The sequence below is a fragment of the Saccopteryx leptura genome, chromosome 2 (assembly GCF_036850995.1).
Source record: "Saccopteryx leptura isolate mSacLep1 chromosome 2, mSacLep1_pri_phased_curated, whole genome shotgun sequence".
NCBI classification, from domain to species: Eukaryota; Metazoa; Chordata; class Mammalia; order Chiroptera; family Emballonuridae; genus Saccopteryx; species Saccopteryx leptura.
The window spans coordinates 135753095-135772224 of record NC_089504.1 but is presented as its reverse complement, the minus strand read 5'-3'; the positions used below and the strand labels follow the sequence as shown (position 1 = coordinate 135772224).

Sequence of the window (19130 nt, the reverse complement as noted above, 5' to 3'; positions counted from 1 at the left end):
AGTAGATCAAGACTACCATCAGGGTAACTTGACTCCTGTTCACACTAAAAGGTTCCCTATGTCACTTCACAGTATCATAAATCTCAGTTATCTCTGTCAACAGAGGTGAGGACCCATCAAAGTGCGCTCTCTCTTTTTATGGAGCAAGAACCAAAGTTCAGCAACTCTCATTGATCTCCGGGCTCAAGGCAGGAAAAACTGTGAAGAAAAGATTTCTCCTGACATCTGGGTTTACCCTTCACTGACGTATTATCAAGAACTCCCCCTCTGGTACTTTCTGGAATCTTCAGTGCAAAAACTAATTTAATTTCATCTATGAGACAATGTAATTTATTTTGGCTATACTTTCTTTTTGATATGACATTTCTCCAACAAGACAGTTCCCATCACTGTCCTTAACGTTCTTGCTTCCAACATGAGGTTTTGTGGTTAGGGCTCTGTTACCCACTCTAGTCATTGGTCAAAGCAGTAAGTGGTGTTCTCACACCCATCGAAAGCAAATATCCTTCTTGAGGAAGGTAAAATGTCAACATAGAAGAAGAAAGTAACTAAATAGAGCACCACATTAAGTCCCAGAAAAACTCACAAACTGTCTTTTTGATTGTTGTATTTTATATGATGGCTCTGGGCAGATTGCTTAATCAGAATGGCGAGTGTAAGTTACCTCGGGGAGCAGCTCACGGAGGGAAACGTGAGGCCGAGTCACAGGGAACAACAGCGGACTAGAGGGGTCTGCACACGGTCGTCTGTGGGAAGCTCGCTCGCTGGTAAAACGGGATATTTGAGCATATGCACAGTCCGAGAGGAATTTTTTAAAACAGAAGAGAATGAAAATAAGTGAAATTCAGGTTCTAAGGAATCTCATAGGAAATATAAGTATAGAAAAGATAGAGTGTTCAACCTTGAACCCAGGAAGGAAATTGCATCCTCTAAAGAGGTGGGAAATAAGTAAGGCTGGGTGGGTGGGAGGTAGATAAATTTGTAGCTTGGAGCAGAACCTAGATAGTTCTTTGGTTTCTTCTCTCTGAGAAGTCTGAGGCAACACTCATTTCGTCAGTTAAAGAGCTGCAAGTAAAAGAAGGGGCTCAGGAGAAATGGTAAGTAGATATTTGTAACTACTGCTCTGGAAAAGAAAGAAAACAGACCAGAAACGAGCAAAGAAGCTGAAAGTAGCCGAGTGTCCTGCTAAGGTTAAAGATGAACTTGTAGCATCCCTGTTTCACACAAAAACTTACCAGGTATTCTCCAACACTGAAGTGCCTGTGTTTGGAACAGGGCATGTGCATTTTCAGCAAGATCCAAGTTCTGGGGTTAAGAAGAGTGGATTTGAGGAGAAACAAATGGAAAGGGTAGGAAAGAGAACAAACTGACAAAGGAATAGTTAAAGCCATGGACCAAGGCTGCTAAGGGAAGGAATATGACCAGGAGCAACCTCAGGGACTATAAGAAAGTGTGTGTGTGTGTGAGAGAGAGAGAGAGAGAGAGAGAGAGAAAAAGAGAGAGAGAGAGAGACAGAGAGAGAGAGAGAGCATGCTGAAGTCAATGACTAGCCTTGGAAGTAGGCTTCTATAACTCAGGACCCTTGTGTATGTATGACCTGAGAGATGTGAGGTCAAGGCACTAGAGTGCCATGTGCTCCTCCACACAGATGTGGAACCTCAGTGTACACTCCTGGGTTGGAAAGGAACGGACATATGTGAGTTACATATTGGACAAATACCATTGAATGAGCTGGGGTGAAAGTTCACAGCAACGAGCACTGACAGCAGTTGCCAATGAGGAGAGGCTTCCCTTTGTTTAAAAAGCAGAGATCTGCATTAGCATCATGGAAAGGCGAGGCAGCGCCTTGCCCGCATTGCATCGCTGGTTGTTCAGAGGCTCGCAGGAAATAATGGATATAAAAGTCCTCTAAGGAGTGTAAATTTTAAATTAAATTAAAATCATTATTTATTATTGTCATTAGTGTACAAAATTATATATAGACATAGACATTAGAGCCTATTCATATGCAAAATTATCAGCCTTGTATGCTATCAATACTATTAACATTAGCAAGTCTTGTAATATCTTACACTTCAGCAAAACAGTTTGTAAAGCCTTTCGTGTGCACACTTCAGTGTTTTCTCACAACAGTGCTGGGAAGTAAACAGAGTAGATGCTATCATCCACAGATGTGGAGACTGAGGAACAGAGACACCAAGTGACCTGGCTACAGCCCAGACCAGTGATAGAGCCAGGACTTATAGTGTGAGAACAGAAACTGACATCTTCTAACTCCTACAGGTAATACAGAATATAACGCTTTCACCAGGTGCTCATTTGCTTCCTGCTTTTCCTGTATCAGGACACCTGTACTGTACACCTGATAACAGGTCTATGTCCTGTGTTTATTTTCTTAACCACTGCATATTAAAAGGTTAGAACTCTAGGAACTCAGAAGTACTGCATTTGCAAGGAGACTCTCCTCAACAGCCTCAAATACATACCTCTTGGGAGAATTGCCTTTCACATTGTCTCTTGGTAGGAAAGACAAACCCATGACTCTGTTCCTGAGACATTGCATTGCTCATTGTAAATGAACATAGAGTCATTTTTTGTTGATTTTCAGGAAAATATGATGCTACTCCTAATACGAACATGTCTATTTTATCCAAACAATAGGAGTGTTTTAATATCAAAGGCATTCTCAAAATACATTTCTTAGTTGGAAGTTATGCTTCAGTAATGACTGTAGTTTTATGCTGATGCTTGCCTCAGACTATATTTTAAATTTTGTGAACCTTGGTTTCCGCATCTGTAAAATGTGTAGTCCCTAGGATTGATGTGACATAATTTTTAAAGTGCCGGCACAGGGCCTTGCTCTTGTTAAACACTCAGTAAATATGATAGTAAGGGTGACTTTAATCAGCCACGATGAAGTATCCTGCACATACATCACCGTTAGAGTATTTCCTTCCTTTGTGTGAACTGTGTCACCGCACCGATGCCAACAAGAGGAAACTGACCGTTGCAGCCTTGGGTTTGAAACCACAGTCTGAGGAAACATTTACAAATGAATTACTTAAAACGTGGTGCAGAGAGAAAACGTTTGGCAAAGTCACCTACATTAACAGTAAGAACCTCTGTTCTTCAAAACAAACCAAAAAGAAAGTGAAAAGGCAAGTCACAAATAAGGACTTATATCAACCCAACACTGTGAGTCATAGTTAATATATGAGATGCTAGGCAACAACCAGTACAGAGTTTTGAAAACAAAACAACAAAAAAAAAAAACCCAAATAAACACACACACACACACAAAAACCCCTGCAGCTAATCCTGTTTTTACTCAGGAAATGCAGGTTTTAGTTTTCTCTTCTTTTGGCCACTTCTCTAACATCTTTCTGCAACGTGGCTTATGCACAATTAGATCCTCATCATATAGACACACTAGTACTTGTCTAAAGTCACGCAGTCAGAACATGGCTGTTCAACAGCCTCTGTCTCTGTCCCGCTCCCTAACTCATGGCTTAGGGCTGCCTGGGGCTTCGTCCACCTTCCCCTCCATTCTCCCCTCCTCTGGACCTCCAGCCAGGACCACACTTCGCTGTCCCCTTCTCCCGTCCTCCCTGCAGGGCCAGCCTGGTGTCTGGAATGCTGAGGGGTCTCAGACAGTAGATGGGGAGTACCAACAGGACACTCTGAGGGAGACTGAAATGGGGCCCCTGATGTCAAGGGATGGGCTGGGGAGAGCGGGCAGGGGGAGAGAAAGCTAGTTTCAGCTCAGGAACTTTGATGTTAAACTTCCCTTTGGAGTAAGAACCTATGCCTATCTAGATGAAAGCATGGGATATAAGCAAAATGGCAGTGGGACCCGGCACTGAAAACACAACCCAACTGCACTCTATAACAGACTAATCATCTATTTGGGTCCTCACACCTGCCCAGATGTCAAGACGGGAAAGAGGCCTAGGTAGAGATGTACGATGCAATACCTAATTGTTTTTGCCAAATTAAAAAAAAAGTGGGCGCAATAGATTTTAACAATCCAGATGGCCTTAATCATCAGAGAAACACTTCCGGGGCACCTCACTATGTATCGAGCACTGTCCTTAGCACGTGACACGTAATCACTCGCCCGTCTCTCAGCACAACCCCTTAGAAATGTCTATTGTTACCTTGAAACATGTAAAAGTGCCAACATCCAATCATCTGACCTGCAAATGGCAACTGTGCCTGGTTCAGCCTGTACTTTGTCTGAGTTTTCCAGAAGAACCCTAGCTGGATTCAAAGCATTTACGTCGCTTGCTGGAAAGTGTTAAGCCTGGGCCCAGGCAGTCCGGTTTCTGTTTTTCTGGTTGTTATTATACTGCCTCTGATATATCCCGCCTCTCTACCACACTAAATTAAAATGACAGAAATGGTTTCTTCCAATTTGAAAATCCTGTCCATGAAGCTGGGCTGCGTCATCCCCAGCCTCCGCACACACCCATCCCTTCTTGACTTGCCTGTTTCTTCTGAACTGATACCACTGCTCGCCCAGTCATCAGTACTCAGCTGGAAATCTCAAAATCGAATTTGATTTCTCTTTTTATTTTTCTACAACTGGTATCCAAATACTATTTATTAAGTCCGTCTCGGCAGGAGCTGCAGAGTCATGGGGCGTGAGAGCTGGAAGGGGCCGGAGAGATCACGAGTCGTTTTTCTAATGCAGGCAGTCCTGGGCGAGCAGGGAGCAGAACCACGATAAGCGTCGTCTGTACTCTGTACTCCGGCGCTCTGGCCTGCTCTTTCTCTCTACCTCAGTTCTCATACTGGACGAAAGCCGTGGAGGACAGCTGTTTGTTTCTCCAGAGCTTGGGGACCAAACCCTTCTGTGTGACAATAACTCAAACTCTATGGCATTTACAAGTATAAACTCCATTTTACAAATGGAAACTGAAGCACAGAGACTTTAACGTGATTTACCTTGGATCACACAGCTTGTAGACTAGCTCCAAACACCATGCTCTAGACCACCTGGCCACGTGCCCTTTGTCCCATCCTACCTTTCAGTGGGCAAAGCTGACTTAATGCCTTTGGGAAGCAGTTCCCAGTTCTGTCCCCTGCTGCACAATGAGCTGAAAGTCTGATCTGCCAAACTCGCAGAGCCCCCATTAAATATCATATTATACAGTATGTAACCATTTATTTGTCTGTTCTCTCCACTAGATTTAAACACCTTAAGGGAAGTGACTGTATTTTACTATTCTTAATATTTATAAGATTTGACATAATGCCTGACAGCAATCACTAAATAAATATTTGGTGAATGACCATCTAACTAATCCTCCTGACTTCAATTCCTCCTTAGTCCAGCCATCTTCCATCTTGAAGTAAGCTGGGGAAACTAGTAAGACATTTAGTTATAAATGCAGTGGATGAAGGTAAACCCTTCATTCATCTTCTTTAATAACCAGAGATAAGCCTTTGATGGTTATTCCCAAAATGTTCGGTCATGAGTTTATCCCATTATCAACACAGTAATTTTTTTCATCCATCATTATTTCAGATCCAAATTGTTTAAATTTTATACTTGGACTTTTGAATGTGAAATAAACAAATTTATTTTATGTAACCTAACCCATCAGGTCAGAAATTAGATCCCTACCAACAGGTCAAATAAATACTTTGATCTTAATACTGAGGGTCTTAGAGTACTCATAGGCACAGTGGCTTCAAAAGTCATTACATTGAGATAGATTTAAAATGACTTTATGCTTAAATTTGTTAGTTCTAACTGAGGTGTTCAGACTGCTACTGTGTCTCATGACTTGAAATCATATGAAGAATTATAATAAATAGTGCTGAGTCAGTTAGATCTCTAAATGGAAAAATGCCTTTTTTTTTTTTTTTTTTTTTTTTGTGACAGAGACAGAGAGAAGGACATATAGAGACAGAAAGACAGGGGAGACAGATGAGAAGCATCAATTCTTCATTGTGGCACCTTAGTTGTTCATTGATTGCTTCTTTCTCATATGTGCCTTGACTGGGGGACTACAGCAGACCGACCGAGTGACCCCCTACTCAAGCCAGTGACCTTGGGTTCAAGCTGGTGAGCTGTGCTTAAACCAGATGAGCCTGCATGCAAGCCGGTAACCTCGGGTTTTGAACCTGGGCCCTCCGCGTCATAGTCCGACACTCTATCCACTGCGCCACCGTCTGGTCAGGCCGGAAAAGTGCATTTTTATTTCTCACATCCTATAAAAATATCAATTCCAGGTAGATAGATGTTAAAAAGAAAGGCCAAATAATTAACTCTTTAGAAGAGAGCATCTCTCTGACCCATGAGTAGGCAAAAAGCACTAACTATTGAAGAATAACACTAACAGATGGGACTCCATTAAAACTAAGAATTTGTGTTCATCAAAGAAAAATTAACAGACTGACAAGGAAAGCTGCAGCCTGGGAGAAGACATTTGCAATACGTATATTGAACAAAGGAACTGTATCTAGAATATACAAAGCATATGCACAAACTGTTGTGAAAAAGACAACAGACAAATGGACAAAGTCTTGGGCACTTCTCAAGAAAAGATATCCAAGTGCAAAAAAAAAAAAAAGAAAAAGAAAAGATGCTCAATCTTGTCAGTCACCAAAGAAATAAGAACAGGGCCACCATACCATAAGATTATTCTCCTACCAAAATGGCTAAAATGAGGACAGAAAACAGGAAGTGTTGATAAGTATCTGAAACAAGGGGATCTTTTAACTGCTACTTTGGAACACTCTTTTGTAGATTTCATTAAAGCTGTCTCTACAAAGCTATGCCATTCTTAGCCATACCCAACAAAAGGCATACATATGTTTAACAAAAGATTCATCAGCATGTTCCTAGCAGCACTGCTCCTAAGATTCCCATAGTGGAAATATACAACTGGTCATCAGCAATAGAACAGAGAATTAGATGTGGTATGTTCACAGGATGGAGTGCTGTGTGGGAGTGAAAATGAAAATCTACATATTTACACAGTTTGGGTGAATCTCACCAACATAATGTTGGGTAAAGAAGCCAAACACTAAAGAAAGCATATGATTTCCTTTATATAAACTCTGAAAACTGGCAAAGCTAATCTATGAGTCTAGTTAACCAATGACATACAAGTCAGAATAGTGTCACGTTGGGGGAAATTGGCAGTGACTGGAGGGAGCATGATGGAGGTTTATGGAGTACACAAAAGATATACACTTATCTGCAAGCTGTAATCAGAGATGCTTCAACATGCTCAACTTACTGCATTTGCAATAGATTCACTTTTCCACATGTAAGTTATACCTTATGAAAATAATAAAAGTCACATGGAGAAGAGACTCTTGATGAAGGCAATAGTCATTACTAATGTTCATTATGATTTCATACTTATGATACATATAAGGTTGTTTTTTGCTTTTCAGTTTTGTTTTGTTTTTTAAATATGAAAATACTTGGTAGATATGGTTTCATCACCATATTCTATTATAGTAAGGAGGACTCAAGTATTAGGCCAGGTATTAGATTCCTGAGTGTTAGGGCTTGAATTGTGCCCCCTGTGCCAAACTCGTATATTGAAGGCCTAAACCGCAGTATCTCAGAACGTGACCTTACTTGGAAATAAGTTGATGTAGATGCAACTAGTTAAAATGAGGTCATACTGGATTAGGGTGGGCCTCTAATCCAGAATGACTAATGTCCTTATAAGAAGAAACTTGGTCACAGACATAGATATGCATGGGGGAAACGATGGAGAGATGGCCATCTACAAGGCAAGAAGAGAGGCTTGGAACAGACCCTTTTCTCACAACCCTTAGAGGGAACCAATCCTGCCAACATCTTGATCTGTGAGACAATCGATTTCTGTTATTTAAACCACTCAGTTTGAGGTATTTTGTTACAGCATCCCAAGCAAACTCATATCTTGGGAAAACCATAAGGTTAAGTATCTTGCCTATGGAGACTCAGTCAGATGGCAGGAAGAGAGGCAACTAAAGACCCTTGTGCACAAGGGATCCCCTGCACACATACCTCAACTAGCATCTCACATTCTTGGCAAAGCTGCTGTCAGGAATGGGAGGTGTTATGCAGGGGAATGGCATGGTCCTCTTCCTGGCAAGGAACAATGCAGTGCTCTGCATCATACCATATACTGAAGACGGAACAGGAAAACCCAAGCCTCCCAAGCAGTTCTCTGGGCCCTGGGAGGAATCTTTAGAAGGGATCATCCCTGACCTGGCAGTGGCCTAAGTCTGGAATATTTCAAAGTGGGAAAATGAATAATCTGATTGTTCCCAGAGGTTCTGATAGTGCTTCAGTCATGACCTCTTTGAGAATCTGCTGAAAGCTATCAATCCTCCCATCAGACACTTGTCACACTCATCCAGCTTAAGAGTACAGGGAAGAATTCATAAGGCAGAGGATTTCCCCCCCCCCCCTCTCTTCTAGAAAGAAAGATGAATGGCTTAAAGAAAACAGGGTTTCCATCTGTCATCTCAGAGGAAGACAGCAACACACTACTGGCCCTATGCCAGAACTCAAAGATATTCTGGAAACTTTGTAACTTTCCCAAATTGTTGTTTTTGCTCTTCTCCTGTATCATTCCCCACATGACCAGTAGTTAATTACTTAAAATACAAAGAGACTGTGAATGTATCTCCAGGAGCAGAAAGCAAAGGAGAAGCCGGAGGACAGAATGTACTCCACAGCCAGCTCCGGGAGAGTGAGCAGCCTAGAGCAGGGAGCACAGGCTGATTAGCCCTCAGGACCTGTGAATAAAGGAGAACCCTGTCTCCTTGGGAAGAACTTCCCTTCTCTTCTCTGAGGACTTTTTAGTATTTTCTGCTTACTCCATTTCCCACCATGCCCCTATTGCTCAGAGCTGTGAGGAGCAAGATCACTGACTGGAGCTGGTTAGGAGAAGGGTAGAAAGGGACATAAAAACATGAGTGTTTTTTATACTGCTCACAAAAATTAGGGGATATTTAAAAATGAATATGAAGTGGTAAAAAAAAAGAAGCATTTGATATTTTTATTAAACAAGAACATCAGAAAAGCAAATGACAAATCAAAGAATGTTGTTTGGTTATGCAAATGAGATGCAAAACCAACTTTTATTTCATTGGTGAAAATGCACTGTACAAAAGGCTGAGAGTACTGGAGTATCTGCATGTTCTTGATCCCCTAATGCTTGTGAGCAGTGTATTTTTAGAGAGAGGATCTTAAATAAATATTTTACAAACTTCTATGTTGTAACTGTTTAAACATTGCTCAAACAAACAGAAGGGGACACTAAAGCTCCAGGGCAGGCACAGTACTTTAATTTATTCACCATTACTTTTGAAGGGCTAATCAGTTTCTGGCACCTGGTAGACATAGTAAATTGTATTAATGAATGAATGAATGAATGAGGAGTAAACAAAAAAAAAAAAGGAATGAAAAATAAATGAATGGAATGTTTATGTAATTTGCAGGAAAAAGATTCGGATACTAGTCTACTCAAACATTAAATAGATATGTGACAAGTTACTTTATGTCTTTGGGACTGGCTTGTCCTTTCTATAAAATGAGGGAACTGAATCAAATATAGATAAGATACTCAGGCATTCTACAGTGTAGCATATGAATATATATACTTAAGACAAAGCTATTTGTAGCCACCACTATGTACAGTAGATAAGACAGTGTGATATGTGCCAACATATAGTCTGCGAGGAGTTCAGGGAAGTCTAATTCGAGCAAGTGTTACTCTGTCCCAAAAGAAAATGAAACCTAGTTAACCTAAGGTGCAATCCAGTGATAGGCACATATTCCACTGCATTTTGCATAGCCATTGCTTCAGGCAGGACTAGACCAAAATAATAGGAGGTAGAGAAGAGACAATGTCTCAATGTACAGGGGAGAAAGTTTTAACAAGTACAAGATGCTGAGAGAGAAGAAAACTCCTCATTTGGATGAAAGAAATTAACTCTTTCAAACCATCAAAGATTCCTGCAGCTTTGAGAATAGTTTTGTAAGTGGCTTTTGATACTCTTGAAGCCTTTAGGTAAGAGATCAGATGTGCAACTTTTAGATTATATACTTATATTGAGGGCAGATATGTCCTGAAGATCTTGTATAAACAATACACAATAGAAATGAGATTCAGTTCAGAATGAGACAACAATCATAGCTAGTAGAAACAGAAAAAAAACAAACAACCCCCCCCCCCAAAAAAAAAAACGCAGACCGACCTAAAGTTGATTTCATTAATATTTATCAGGGTATCTTATTTACATTAATGTTTCAAGTTATTAAGCGGCCAATTTGTCTTTAGTTTTAGCTAAATGGCTCTATTTTCATTAAAAGAATACTGTCCATCTTTAAGATACTTTCATTACTTGATAAAATTATGCTGCTGCTCTCCAGAGTAGTAAATGTCCTTTCTCTGATGTAATAAGTGAAAGCCTTGGGTATATGCACACACTGGACTGCTACACACAGCTGGGCCCATTCTTCCAGTATTGCCCTTGGTAGATCTAACTCTGCTAGAAGTACTTACATTATTTCAAATATGTCTGGACCAGACCCATAATTTAAAGGTCTTCCTTATCTCCAACTACCCTGTCCTCAAGAATACCTGAGGTTTGTGCTGACTTTTGTGGAATGTGTCCTCTCATTGACCTGTGATTAATAAAGCTCTATTTTCTAAAATGTGGAGCATTTTCACAATGACTTTTTCTCAGTTCTTGGCTCAGGAAATGTTATTCTTGCCTCCTGTGACCATCCTGTTATTCACCAGTGAACCTTACTGACCCTAAAACCCCTCAGGTGAGGTGGAAGGGTGAAAAAGTGGGCAGGAGAGGCCATATCTCTGCCCATTCCACACGGTTCACAGGGAAGAGCCTTCACTTTCCCTTCCTCCCCTCAACTCTGTGCTCCCAGGTTTTGGGTCCATCTCTGGAGGAGCCTGGGGCATTAAAATGCCTCCAATACAAAATAATAGTATGTCCAAAAGTCACAGGGGAACACATATTGTCAATTGCAGCTTTAAAATACTTCTGCTGAACTGCAAAGGTTAAGGATATACAATTAGCTAAGGCTTTTTCAATAAACCATGACTAAAACAATAAACAAATGCTATTCTTCGTGTTTGGAAACTGTAGCAATTTTTTCTTCGTGTTTGGAAACTGTAGCATTTTTTTCATTGTCTACTTAATCACATTATTGACTACACAATATTCTTTGCATTGATGTAGGTGTTGAACAAAATGAAGGAAAAAAACACTTATTGAATGATGTCACCTGAAACCCATTCTTTTTTTAAAGGTAAGTCTCTGAGTTAATCTTGGAAAATTCCTGATGAATGTGGCTGGCAAGGAGCCCCATATTTTGTACTGTTTGATTCCCACAGAATACCCTGATCTGGGAAGATTTCGTGATAGCAGTGATAGACCTAAGCACCAAGCCTCAAGTACGCTACCTTCTGGTTCTAAGTCCCACAGAAGCACCTGGACCAGCTGTTCCCACATTTTGTACCTGAACTTTTTGCTGGTAATTTCTGAAGCGGCGGGGGATTGCTGTGCAAAAATCCTGGTTCAATAGGTGTGGGGTGGGGACAATGAAATGTGCATTTCTGTCACGCCCCCCAAGTTAAGACTTTCACTCTTAAATCATCACTCTTCATAAAAGGGTGCATCAATTCATAAAAAGTGAATTTGCCTCATCATTGAAATAAAAATTGGAGGTGACTCCGCACAGGAAATCGACACTCAGAGGTAGCAGATTTCAACAACTAAGTAATATTAAGGTTAATTACCCCTAGACCTCTTGGGGCTCTGGTTATGTTTATCTGAATGCCTATACTTTATATATGAGTTCAAATACTTTAATAATTCTCAAAAGCTATTATTACAAGACTATCTTCTGCTCCTGCCATTGGCATGTGACATTAGCAACACTAGTTATCAACAATAATTAAAACAGTACTTTCATGACTCCAATGCCAAGAACATATGAGGCACTTCTAGGAAGTCAGTTTACCTATTGGTATGTCTACCGCTACTATAGACTGAATATTAGAGTCCCCCAGAATTCATCTGTTGATATCTAGTCCTCAATGTGATGGTGTTTGGAGATGCTGACCCTGGGAGGTGATTGGACAGGAAGGCGGATCCCTCCACAATGGGATTAAGTGACCTTTTACCAAAGACACTCCAGAGAAGTCCACTACCCCTTCCAACATGGGAGGTTACAGTGAAAAGTCATCTATGAACCAGGAAGTGGGCTCTCCCAGCCTCTCAAACTGTTAGGAATACCTATCTGTTGTTTATCTGCCTCCCAGTCTAGGGTACTTTGTTAGAGCAGCCTGGACTAATTAAGGCTATCCCTAATATATGAAACAAATGAAAACAAACCTATTAAAATAATCTATGGTTGGTGAGTTTAGCAGCCTAGAGCAGAGGTTGACAAAATATTTCTGTAAAAGGCCAGATGGTAGATACATTAGGCTTTGCAGGTCCCAACTGCTCATTGAGTGCGGCACTAAAGCAACCATAGACAATATGATGAACAGATACATAGTATTGACTGATTTCCAATTAAGCTTTATTTATGGGCATTGTAAATAGAATTTTATATCACGTGCCACAGGACATCCTTCCTTTTTTTTTTTTCCAACCACTTAAAAATAGAAAAACCATCTTAATTCAAGTATTATACAAAAATAGGCTGGGGCCAAGTTTGGCCCTCAGGCAATAATTTGCTGATCCCTGGGCTAGAGCACTACGTGCATGAAGCCATGGCCAAGTTCATCATGGTGTGAACCTGTTTCTTCTGTTCCATTCTGTTGCAGTGATTTTTGGTCACAAACTGCATTCCCACCTCCACCCACCACCATGCAGATGCACTGGGGACAAGAAAATCACAAGCCCTACGTGTTCACATTGTGTTGCCCTGCAGGAGATATATTACAAACATCACATGGAGCCCAGAGCTACCATGGAGCACGAGAGGCCCTGCGAGTCTCCCCACTGTTTATGCTTCAGTTCCTCATGTGTAAATTGACATTAGACAGAATGTACCTCAGACAGGTCCTGCATAGCCTTGCCAGGAAGTAGAAATTAAAAAAAAAAAAAGTTTTTAATCAGACTGCAGATCTTGCTTTTGAATATCTCTTTATCTCTTATCCATATAGCAGAATTGTTTTCATCATCAACTTGAAGCCTATTATCAGAGTCAATTCCGGTCTCCTGCTTTCTTCCAACTAAGTAGCATGAAAGACACGAGAGAAGCTGATGGTTAATAGAGCTATGGATGTTAAAAGGTTTACTCTATTAATATAGGGCAGCATTTCCCAAAGCGTGTTATGCTGAATGCTGACTCTGTTAGATGTTCTGCCAAAAAAGCATTTCAAGGTCAAACAAGTTTAGGAAATATAGAATAAAATACCTCTTCTTTTTTGACAACTCTTAATGTGCATTAGTATATTAAAGGCTCTATGGATTCCTGCAATAAAACTGCTTAACTAGGTTAAAGCAAGGGTTTCTCAAGCGTATAGGATCAGAAAAACTTTTCGTTTCTTTTATGTAACTGTTATTAATATTCCAAGAAGCTAATGACCCACAGACTACATTTTGGGAAACACTAATATAGACAAGGGGAAAGAATTTAAAGGTTTTATACAGGGGAGTGAATTATGTTTTAGAATAACCACTCTGGTGAAGATCAGGCCTTTCTCTCCTAGTTTTTGTCATTTTAGGAAATTACCCCATATTCTATACATGTACTCAAGCGAGAAGAACAGGAGACATATTTTTGTGGTGGTAACATTTAAATAATTAGAAAATGCATGCATGGTTTAAAAAAAATCCCAAGAGAACAAATGATAGTATGAAAAGCAAAAGCCTGGTCCCTCCTCTCACTGTCACCTCTACCCAACCGCCTGGTCTGCTTTCAAGAGGCACTAAGTGGCTTTAGCAGTCTTCATTTCATGTTTCGGTTCCTCTTATGTAACTAAACCATACGCATGTGAACCTATTGTTTTAATTCTAATCATTCAGCAGGATTGATTGAGGGAATTTATTCTCACACTTTTTCTGCCTTGCCCACCTCTCTCTCACATCTGTTCTGTCACCAAGTTCTATCCATTTTACTTTCAAAACACACCTCTCCTGTCCTCTTCTCTCCATCTGCCCCGGCAGTTACTGTCACCGGTGATCTGTCCTAACTGGTTGCCTACTTCTGATCCTTTATCCCTCTAGACCACTCTCTTATTGCAGTCATAAAGCTCTCCTTAAAATTATAAATTAGACAGTCTCTGGCTTCAAAGTCACCAAAGGCTTCCCACTAAAATAAAATCCAACATCTCTACCAAGATCTGTAAAGTTTTGCATGACCTACAGTCCTACCTACCTGCCCCTACTCAATATCCAGGCTTAGCAAAACTTTCGCCATACTCTAGCCACATGTGCCTTCTTCCTGTCCTTCGAGCACTTCTGGCCTTTTCTTTTCCTTAAAGCTTCCCCATTTGCTACTTCCTCTGCTCAGATAAACTTTCCCCAAATTTTTTTAGCCAGGTTAACCCATATGCTTTGTCCAGTTATCAATTTAAACCTTTTTGCTGTTGTGAAAAAGACCTTCCTCGAGCATCATATGTGAGTCAACCCATCTTTTTTTTTCTTCATAGCACCCTATTCTCCATACTATTTTCAACAATTTGTTATTACCTGTTTGTTTTTTTAAATGTCTGTAAGTTCCAAAATAATATGAAGTATATCTGCTTTATTTAACCTTAAATGCGGTAAAATTGGCACTGTGTCTGAACACAGAACGCACTTAATAATTATTTATTATGTCAATGAATTTAGCCAGTGGAAAATTCTGTTACGGTTTTATTTCCTGACTTTTCTTTAACATAAAATTTATTCCCATCCAGGTTCCCATTTTTTGCACACCTATCACTCAGGACATTCACTCATTCATCTCTATTAGGAGCAGAACTTTAAGGGACATCTGTAACTCTCTGCTAAAGCCCCACTAACCATCTCAGTTTATTTTATTCTTTTTGGGGGTACTCACTGCATTTATTTTCTATACCATTCATTTTGTACTGAATCTTATAATGCTTTGAAACAACTTATCTGCTATTTTTAATTAACACCTTATATGTACATATTTTGCTTGCCAAAGATGTCATAAACCTGTCAAGTACAGAACTTGGTATTTCATACCTCATGCCCTGAACAGAGCAGTTACATGAAAGAAGAAGTCTTCATCCACCTTCTTGTAGTGCCCCCATTATAAGACTTTGATGTAGGAGTTCAACTTATTTTCTTTCACTTTCTTTTTTCCTCAGCCCTTCTGAGTGTGTTGCCGTTATTCTGGGAATGAAAGCTTCTAAATGATAAGTTCTGAGGTCAGAGAAGAGTAATTAAGGGAGGATTGTGGAGAGAGAGGATTTGTCCACATTCTCAGTCTCCCTCCACCCCCATATTACAGGAGGTGAAGACAACTTGATAAGGGAATGGGTGTGCTTTATACTGCTAGGCGTCTCCTAGACAATATCAAGGAGTGACTTGTTCAAGATTTTTGAAAACTTAAATGAAACAAAGAAGGATTTACATTCTCAAACAATTTCATCATTGACTCAGTTTCTCTTTGATCAATGTTTAGATGAATTACACCCAAACATCAACTGAATTCAGAAAGTATCTTTGGGATCCAAAGTTATTCTTGTGCTTTGCACTGCCACTTCTAATCTTATCCAAGTAATGATATCTAAAGAATATTTTCAAAAACTGAATATCTTAACCACTTTTTCCCCATCAAAATATAAAGTTTATAAAGGATCTGCAACCTTTTTATTATACTAAACCAACCTTCTCCAATTCCCTTCTGAAAAATAAAGTAGAAAAGTTAAGCCTCTAACAATACTGTCTTTGTTAGCACAGAACTGCTCAAGGGAACTAAGTATTTCCACAATTACTACTGCTTTTTACCTCGTGTGTCTTCACAACAACATTTTAAGATGAATAGAGTAGAAAGTACTGTCTGTTGTCTTTATTTTGTCAATGAGGAAAGTGGACATAGTGGGCTTATTGACAGAGAATGCAGCAGCTAACTTGTGTTGGAGAATTTCCCTGAAATGTAGAACAGCTAGGACACAATCTTGTTCAGTAAGTTCTAGAAAAGGATTGTTAACCTGGGGTCAACAAATTTTGGTTACAGAACTTGCAGGGTCTAGTGTACAATAAAAATGTGGAGCTCCTTGTTTGAAAGTTATCTAGGCAGCCAAAGGTGACAGCAGGACATTAAACCAAGCGTGAGGGCCCTTCCAAGTACAGAGAGCCCTGTCTGACCGCACAGCTGTGTTTCCACGAAATTGGGCCGGCCTGGGGTCTCTGGATGGCTAACATCTGAGTGACTGGGGATCAAGGAGGCTGTGAAACCTCGAAATTTTAGGTAGAATTTTGTGTTCACTATGCATATGGTTGTTTCTTGTATTCCGTGGCTTTTGTCAGATTTTTAAAGTGGTCTGCTAACACAATAAAGTGTTAAGAATGCAACTTTGAGAATAGCAAATGTTCTCACAGAGCCCGGAACGTCAGAATACATTGCAGGGACCAGCAAGCTGGTGGTCACTGTGCATGATCCTTCAGGAGATCGTGAATGAGTGAGTTTTCATGAATGTATGGAAATGAATTAAAAACAAAAATAAAAACGAAAAATTGTTAAGGTTGTCCAGACAGTGCCAAAAAGAAATATGCTCAAGAATGAATCTTCAAAATATAGGAAGGCAAATAGTAAGCTATTCAAGATGCCCAAGTTCTTTATAAACCTTAATGTAATTGAAAATGAGCTTTTTATTTTCACCCCCTTAAAGGAAGGTTTGCCCCCTTCTTCTTTAATTAGATGTAACATTCCTTCTTTTAAATAAAGGAGAAATGTATCAAATGGAAGATTTGCCAACTCATGGCACTTTGTATATATGTGTGTTTTATAGATAATTCTAACTCAGTTTAAGAACTGGAGTAAGGTAGGATTTTGTTAATAAAGCAGGTGCAGAAGATGCCCTCAAAAAAAAGGAAAGGAGTGCTTTAAAGACCTGCCTCCTTCCAGTGGCCATCTCCTGGAAGTGCTGCACACAAATATCCCCAAAGATCGGTTTTGCTGAGAAGCCTGCTCCTGCACTTTAAGTGGCTGTCTTAAATTTGTATTTAGTCCCTTTGTCCTTTTAGACTAAAAATGCTTTTCAGCCAAATTTCCAACTTACAGAAATAGGGATATAAAGAGATGGGTAATTGAATCCACGGAGTAAGCAGCAAATTTCCATTTGCACAGTGACAAACGTCTCTTGATTCTGCCTCTCGCAAGTAGAAAACGCACGGTTCATTTCTTTATCGGTCACTCTGCTGCGCCCACCCTGCTCATGGTCCAGTCCAGCATTCATATAATTTCAAACCGCCGCCAAAGCTCTTGGGTTCCAGCGAAAACCTTGGTTGCTCACACCAGGTAACTCATCGAAGGCTAAGTGTTCATAATTCTACCCATCCCGAAAGAGGAAAGAGTAGTAGGCTGGCAGGGAGGGAGCCTTCCTACGGTTTCTAGGATTCAGTTAGTCATTAATTTTCTTAACGGAATGGAATTGCCCCGCGGGTAATTTTATTTGCCTTCCCGCAAGCCATCTACTCCAAATCGAGTTTTCTGATACTTGATCCCCTGCCGTCTCCACCGTGCCCGGGCCACAGGAAGAGGTCGAAACTTTCAGCCGGGACAGACCGCGCCCTGGCGCCCCGGGGCCGGTTCAGCCTCGGGCTGGGTACCACCGGGCGCTAACGGGAGGGTCTGCTCCGGCTCAGCCCTGGGTGGGGCTGGGGGCGTGCGAGCGCGCGACCCCGGGTCGGGAGGTGGGAGCGGGGAGCGCCAGGAGGGCGGCCGGGGAGGCGGCGCGCCGCACGTGGCCCCGGAGTCGGCGCGCTCTAAGAACAGTCCCCCGGGCGCAGGAGGCCTGGGCGAGACCCGGCTCTCCGTCGGTCCCCGGCGGCCCCGGCGCGGCTCCCCGCGTTAAGCCCCGCGGGCACGACCCGCACGCCGCCCTCCGCTTCCGCGCCTCCCTTGGCGGGCTCCGCCGACCACGCGCCCTCGCCGCGGGCAGACGGCAGGCGCGGCGGGCACAGCCAGCGGCACGGGCGCCCGGAACGCCCCGGCGCTCCCACCCCAGCCTGGCCCCGCGCCGCGCGGACCCGCCCAGCCCTCCCTCCCGGGCACCCCAGCCCGCTCCTCCTCGCCCCGCGTGGGCTCCGCCAGCGGCTGGGCAGGACCCTGGAATACCTGCTCCTCCGGCTCGGGGTGGGGTTCCCTCCAGCCGCTCTGGATCCCGGACCTTCCGCGGGGCTGCGGGAAGCACTCCAGCCGCGAGGAAACTGCCCTTGTCTCTCGGCTTCTGAACGTGACACTATATATCCGGCTCGGAGCCTGGGTGTGGGGCGGGAGGAAGCTGCCTCCGCGGGCTCGGCGTCGGCGCGGAGCGGGCGGCAGCCGCGGCCCGGGCGGGAGGAGCGCGAGGGGCCGGCGGGGGCCCTGCAGGCAGCCGGCGGCAGCGTCGAGGGCAGGGCGGCCGCGTGCGCAGGCCCGCCCCGAGCCTCCATTCATTCAGAGCGGAGGATATCCACGCTGTTACTCCAGGGTCCACCCACCCTCATTTTTTAATCGGTGGGTGAGGGGAAATAAACGGGAAAGGCGCCCCTCTCTGGTCTAAAAAAGAACCTCGAGAGAGAACGAAGAGAAGAGGACGCAGGGGAGATAGAGACAAACAGACAAAGGTCAAAGGTTCTGGTCTGAACGCTTGGAGGACACATCTTTCCCCACCTACCCTAGCAGGAAAAGCAGCCAAAAATCCGAGTTTGCTCAGCTCGCCTGCTTTGCATACCCCCTGAGAGGGATGCTCTGGTGTCTCTATCTGCCCAAACCCTGTGGGGCGTCCGGCAAAGACCCACCAGCGCAGTGTCCTTTCAGAAACCCAGGAGGGGCTGGCGGCGCTCTGGACGCAGACTGGGTTTGGAGAGCAGAAATCTGCATCTGCGGAGCGTGCGGATGGGACTGGGCAGGTGGGTAGGGGCGGGAGAGAATCAGATGCGGGCGAAACGAACAGCGGCGGGCTAGC

The 19130-nt window shown here is 42.4% G+C and overlaps 1 protein-coding gene across 2 annotated transcripts in view; it reads right to left on the bottom strand.

Annotated features, from left to right (window-relative positions):
• FAR2 (fatty acyl-CoA reductase 2) overlaps window positions 1-18584 on the bottom strand; it is a 142714-nt gene extending 124130 nt beyond the window's left edge. The window contains exon 1 of one of the 2 annotated variants that reach the window (XM_066368877.1): window positions 18299-18584. The gene's annotated coding sequence lies outside the window, so the exon portion shown is untranslated. The remainder of the gene's footprint in view (window positions 1-18298) is intronic. The other variant, XM_066368878.1, reaches the window with a different exon arrangement.
• Between the last annotated feature and the right edge of the window lie 546 nt (window positions 18585-19130).